The 6,348-nt window shown below is 41.5% G+C and overlaps 1 non-coding gene across 1 annotated transcript; it reads left to right on the top strand.

Moving 5' to 3' along the window:
• Window positions 1-5,991: 5,991 nt before the first annotated feature.
• Window positions 5,992-6,099, top strand: LOC112767488 (small nucleolar RNA R71). The gene has a single exon (XR_003184931.1). It is a non-coding gene; the product is annotated as a small nucleolar RNA R71 (small nucleolar RNA).
• The last annotated feature ends 249 nt before the right edge of the window (window positions 6,100-6,348 follow it).

Below are 6,348 nucleotides of genomic sequence, written 5' to 3'. Positions count from 1 at the left end.
TTTACTATCCTTTTGCGTCTGTCACTAACGCCCCGCAATCGTGAGTTTGGAGCTCGTCACAGTCATTCATTCATTGAATCCTACTCGGAATACCACAGACAAGGTTTAGACCTTCCGGATTCTCTTGAATGCCGCCATCATTCTAGCTTACACCACGAAGATTCTGGTTAGGAGATCTAAGAGATACTCATTCAGTCTAAGGTAGAACGGAAGTGGTTGTCAGGCACGCGTTCATAGGGAATGATGATGATTGTCACGTTCATCACATTCAGATTGAAGTATGAATGAATATATTAGAAGCGAAACAAGATGAATTGAATAGAAAACAGTAGTACTTTGCATTAATCCTTGAGAAACAGCAGAGCTCCACACCTTAATCTATGGAGTGTAGAAACTCTACCGTTAAAAATACATAAGTGAAAGTCCAGGCATGGCTGAGAGGCCAGCCCTCAAACATGATCTAAGGTAGCATACAACTGATCAAAGATACCTAATACAATAGTAAAAGGTCCTATTTATAATAATCTAGCTACTAAGGTTTACAGAAGTAAGTAGTTGATGCATAAATCCACTTCCGGGGCCCACTAGGTGTGTGCTTGGGCTGAGCTTGAGTGTTGCACATGTAGAGGTCCTTTCTGGAGTTGAACGCCAGCTTTTGTGCCAGTTTGGGCGTTCAACTCTGGTTTTGGCTCCTTTTCTGGCGCTGGACGCCAGATTTAGGCAGAGAGCTGGCGTTGAATGCCAGTTTGCGTCATCTATTCTTGGCCAAAGAATAGACTATTATATATTTCTGGAAAGCCCTGGATGTCTACTTTCCAAAGCAATTGGAAGCACGCCATTTCGAGATCTGTAGCTCCAGAAAATCTACTTTGAGTGCAGGGAGGTCAGAATCCAACAACATCAGCAGTCCTTCTTCAACCTCTGAATCTGATTTCTGCTCAAGTCCCTTAATTTCTGTCAGAAAATACCTGAAATCACAGAAAAACACACAATCTCATAGTAAAGTCCAAAAATGTGAATTTAACATAAAAACTAATGAAAACATCCCTAAAAGTAACTAGATCCTACTAAAAACATACTAAAAACAATGCCAAAAAGCGTATAAATTATCCGCTCATCACAACACCAAACTTAAATTGTTGCTTGTCCCCAAGCAACTGAAAATCAAATAGGATAAAAAGAAGAGAATATACTATAAATTTCAAACTATCAATGAAACATAGCTGCAATCATATGAGCGGGACTTATAGCTTTTTTGCCTCTAGAATAGTTTTGGCATCTCACTTTATCCATTGAGGTTCAGAATGATTGGCATCTATAGGAACTCAGAGTTCAGATAATGTTATTGATTCTCCTAGTTCAGTATGATGATTCTTGAACACAGCTTCTTTATGAGTCTTGGCCATGGCCCTAAGCACTTTGTTTTCCAGTATTACCACTGGATACATAAATGCCACAGACACATAATTGGGTGAACCTTTTCAGATTGTGACTCAGCTTTGCTAAAGTCCCCAATTAGAGGTGTCCAGGGTTCTTAAGCACACTCTTTTTTTGCTTTGGACCTTGACTTTAACCGCTCAGTCTCAAGTTTTTACTTGACACCTACACGCCACAAGCACATGGTTAGGGACAGCTTGGTTTAGCCGCTTAGACCAGGATTTTATTCCTTTTAGGCCCTCCTATCCACTGATGCTCAAAGCCTTGGGATCCTTTTTATTTGCCCTTGCCTTTTGGTTTTAAGGGTTATTGGCTTTTTGCTCTTGCCTCTTGGTTTTAAGATCTTTTGGCTTTTTCTGCTTGCTTTTTCTCTTTAAATTTTTTTTTCGCCTATTTTTTTTTTCTGCAAGCTTTGTTCTTTGCTGCTTTTTCTTGCTTCAAGAATCATTTTTATGATTTTTCAGATTATCAAATAACATGTCTCCTAGTCATCATTCTTTCAAGAGCCAACATATTTAACATTCTTAAGCAACAACTTCAAAAGACATATGCACTGTTCAAGCATTCATTCAGAAAACAAGAAGCATTGTCACCACATCAATATAATTAAACTAAGTTCAAGGATAAATTCGAAACTCATGGACTTCTTGTTCTTTTGAATTAAAACATTTTTTCATTTAAGAGAGGTGATGGATTCATAGGACATTCATAACTTTAAGACATAGTTACTAACTACTAATGATCATGTAATGAAGACACAAACATAGATAAGCACATAACATAGAAAACGAAAAACAGAAGAAATAAGAACAAGGAATGAATCCACCTTAGTGATGGTGGCGTTTCCTTCTTGAGGAACCAATGATGTCCTTGAGCTCTTCTATGTCTCTTCCTTGTCTTTGTTGCTCCTCCCTCATTGCTTTTTGATCTTCTCTTATTTCATGGAGCATGATGGAGTGCTCTTGATGTTCCACCCTTAGTTGTCCCATATTGGAACTCAATTCTCCTAGGGAGGTGTTGATTTGCTCCCAATAGTTTTGTGGAGGAAAGTGCATTTGAGGCATTTCTGAGATCTCATGGTGATGAGCTTCATACGCCTCTTGAGCTCCATGAATGGGATCTCTTGCTTGCTTCATCTTTTTCTTAGTGATAGGCTTATCCTCTTTAATGAGGATATCTCCCTCTATGTCAATCCCAGCCGAATTGCAGAGGTGGCAGATGAGGTGAGGAAAGGCTAACCTTGCCATAGTGGAGGACTTGTCAGCCACCTTGTAGAGTTCTTGAGGTATAATCTCATGAACTTCCACCTCTTCTCCAGTCATGATGCTATGGATCATGATGGCCCGGTCTATAGTAACTTCAGACCGGTTGCTAGTGGGAATGATTGAGCATTGAATGAACTCCAACCTTCCTCTAGCTATAGGCTTGAGGTCCAATCTTCTTAGTTGAACCGGCTTGCCTTTGGAGTCAATCTTCCATTGAGCTCCTTCCACGCATATGTCCATAAGGACTTGGTCCAACCTTTGATTAAAGTTGACCCTTCTAGTGTAGGGGCGTTCATCTCCTTGCATCATGGGCAAGTTAAACGCCAACCTCACATTCTCCGGACTAAAATCTAAGTATTTCCCCCGAACCATTGTAACATAGTTCTTTGGATCCGGGTTCTTACTTTGATCATAGTTCTTGATGATCCATGCATTAGCATAAAACTCTTGAACCATTAGGATGCCGACTTGTTGGATGGGATTTGTTAGAACTTCCCAACCTCTTCTTTGAATTTCATGTCGGATCTTCGGATACTCATTTCTTTTGAGTTTGAAAGGGACCTCAGGGATCACCTTCTTCTTGGCCACAACATCATAGAAGTGGTCTTGATGGGCTTTGGAGATGAACCTTTCCATCTCCCATGACTCGGATGTGGAAGTTTTTGTCTTCCCTTTCCCCTTTCTAGAGGATTCTCCGGTCTTAGGTGCCATCAATGGTAATGGAAAAACAAAAAGCTTATGCTTTTACCACACCAAACTTAGAATTTTGCTCGCCCTCGAGCAATAAAAGAAAGAATAGATGAAGAAGAAGAAGAAATGGAGGAGAGGGAGAGTGGGAAGTGTTTCGGCCAAGAGGGGTGTGTTGTGTGAATTTGATGAAGAATGGGGGGCTTTATATAGGGAAGGGAGGGGGTTAAGGTTCGGCCATATGGGTGGGTTTGGGTGGGAAATTGGTTTTGAATTTTGAAGGTAGGTGGAGTTTATGAGGTAGGTTTATGGGGAAGAGTGGATAGATGTGAGTGGTGAAGAGGTGATGGGGAAGAGAGATTGAGGTGATTGGTGAAGGGTTTTTGGGGAAGAGTGTTTATGGGGTTGTGTGAAAGAGAGTGGTGAGAAGAAGTGAGTGGAGGTAGGTGGGGATCCGTGGGGTCCACAGATCCTGAGGTGTTCAAGGATTTACATCCCTGCACCCATTAGGCATGTAAAAATGCCTTTGCACACAACTCTGGGCGTTCAGCACCAGGTTGGTGGCCATTTTGGGCGTTCAACGCCCATTTGTGTGCCATTTTTGGCGTTGAACGCCAGAACCATGCCTGTTCTAGCGTTCAGCGCCCAGAAGCTGCCCATTTTGGGCGTTCAGCGCCAGAACCATGCTCTGTTCTGGCGCTGAACGCCTGACAGATGCTCCTCCAGGGTGTGATTTTTCTTCTGCTGTTTTTGATTCTGTTTTCAATTTTTCTATTTATTTTGTGACTCCACATGATCATGAACCTATAAAGACATGAAAAACAATGAAAATAAATATTAGATAAATAAACATTGGGTTGCCTCCCAACAAGCGCTTCTTTAATGTCAATAGCTTGACAGTGGGCTCTCATGGAGCCTTATAGATGTTCAGAGCATTGTTGAAACTCTCCAATACCAAACTTAGAGTTTGGATATGGGAGTTCAACACCAAACTTAGAGTTTGGTTGTGGCCTTCCAACACCAAACTTAGAGTTTGACTGTGGGGGCTTGGATTGACTCTGTTTTGAGAGAAGCTTTTAATGCTTCCTCTCCATGGTTGCAGAGGGAGATCCTTGAGTTTTAAACACAAGGGAGTCCTCATTCCATTGAAGGACTAGTTCACCTCTGTCAACATCAATCACAACTCTTGCTGTGGCCAGGAAAGGTCTTCCTAGGATGATGGATTCATCCTCTTCCTTTCCAGTATCCAGGACTATGAAATCAGCAGGGATGTAAAGGCCTTCAACCTTTACTAACACGTCCTCTACTTGTTCATATGCCTGTTTTCTTGAATTGTCTGCCATCTCTAATGAGATTTTAGCAGCTTGCACCCCATAGATTCCCAGTTTCTCTATTACAGAGAGGGTCATGAGGTTTATTCCTGAACCAAGGTCACACAGAACCTTAAAGATCATGGTGCCTATGGTACAAGGTATTATGAACTTCCCAGGATCCTGTCTCTTCTGAGGCAATGTCAGTTGATCCAGATCACTTAGTTCATTGATGAACAAGGGAGGTTCAACTTCCCAAGTATCAATGCCAAATAATTTGGCATTTAGCTTCATGATTGCACCAAGAAACTTGGCAGTTTGCTCTTCAGTAACATCCTCATTCTCTTCAGAAGAGGAATACTCATCAGAGCTCATGAAGGGCATAAGGAGGTTCAATGGAATCTCTATGGTCTCTAGATGAGCCTCAGAGTCCTTTGGTTCCTCAGAGGGAAGCTCCTTATTGATCACTGGACGTCCCAGGAGGTCTTCCTCCTTAGGATTCACGTCCTCCTCTCCTTTTTTGGGTTTGGCCATGGTGCTTATATCAATGGCCTTGTACTCTCCTTTTGGATTCTCTTCTGTATTGCTTGGGAGAGTACTAGGAGGGATTTCAGTGATCCTTTTACTCAGCTGGCCCACTTGTGCTTCCAGATTTCTAATGGAAGATCTTGTTTCATTCATGAAACTTACAGTGGCCTTAGATAGATCAGAGACTAAGTTTGTTAAATTAGAAGTATTTGTTCAGAGTTCTCTGTCTGTTGCTGAGTGGATGATGGAAAAGGTTTATTATTGTTAAACCTGTTTCTTCCACCATTATTAAAGCCTTGTTGAGGCTTTTGATCCTTCCATGAGAAATGTGGATGATTTCTCCATGATGAATTATAGGTGTTTCCATAAGGTTCACCTAAGTAATTCACCTCTGCTATTGCAGGGTTCTCAGGATCATAAGCTTCTTCTTCATAAGAAGCCTCTTGAGTACTGTTGGATGCAGCTTGCATTCCATTCAGACTCTGAGAGATCATATTGACTTGCTGAGTCAATATTTTGTTCTGAGCCAATATGGCATTCAGAGTATCAACTTCAAGAACTCCCTTCTTCATAGGCGTCCCATTACTCACAGGATTCCTTTCAGAAGTGTACATGAACTGGTTATTAGCAACCATGTCAATGAGTTCTTGAGCTTCTGCAGGCGTTTTCTTTAGGTGAATGGATCCACCTGCAGAAGTGTCCAGTGACATCTTTGATAGCTCAGATAAACCATCATAGAATATATCCAGGATGGTCCATTCTGAAAGCATGTCGGAAGGACACTTTTTGGTCAACTGTTTGTATCTTTCCCAAGCTTCATAGAGGGATTCACCTTCTTTCTGTCTAAAGGTTTGAACATCAGCTCTAAGCTTGCTCAGCTTTTGAGGAGGAAAGTACTTGGCTAAGAAAGCTGTGACCAGCTTATCCCAAGAGTTCAGGCTGTCTTTGGGTTGAGAATCCAACCATAATCTAGCTCTGTCTCTTACAGCAAAAGGGAAAAGCATGAGCCTGTAGACTTCAGGATCTACTCCATTAGTCTTAACAGTATCACATATCTGCAAGAATTCAGTTAAGAACTGAAAAGGATCTTCAGATGGAAGTCCATGAAACTTGCAGTTCTG

Source organism: Arachis hypogaea, chromosome 17, assembly GCF_003086295.3.
Source record: "Arachis hypogaea cultivar Tifrunner chromosome 17, arahy.Tifrunner.gnm2.J5K5, whole genome shotgun sequence".
Lineage (NCBI taxonomy): Eukaryota > Viridiplantae > Streptophyta > Magnoliopsida > Fabales > Fabaceae > Arachis > Arachis hypogaea.
This window is presented reverse-complemented; position numbering and strand designations above follow the sequence as displayed.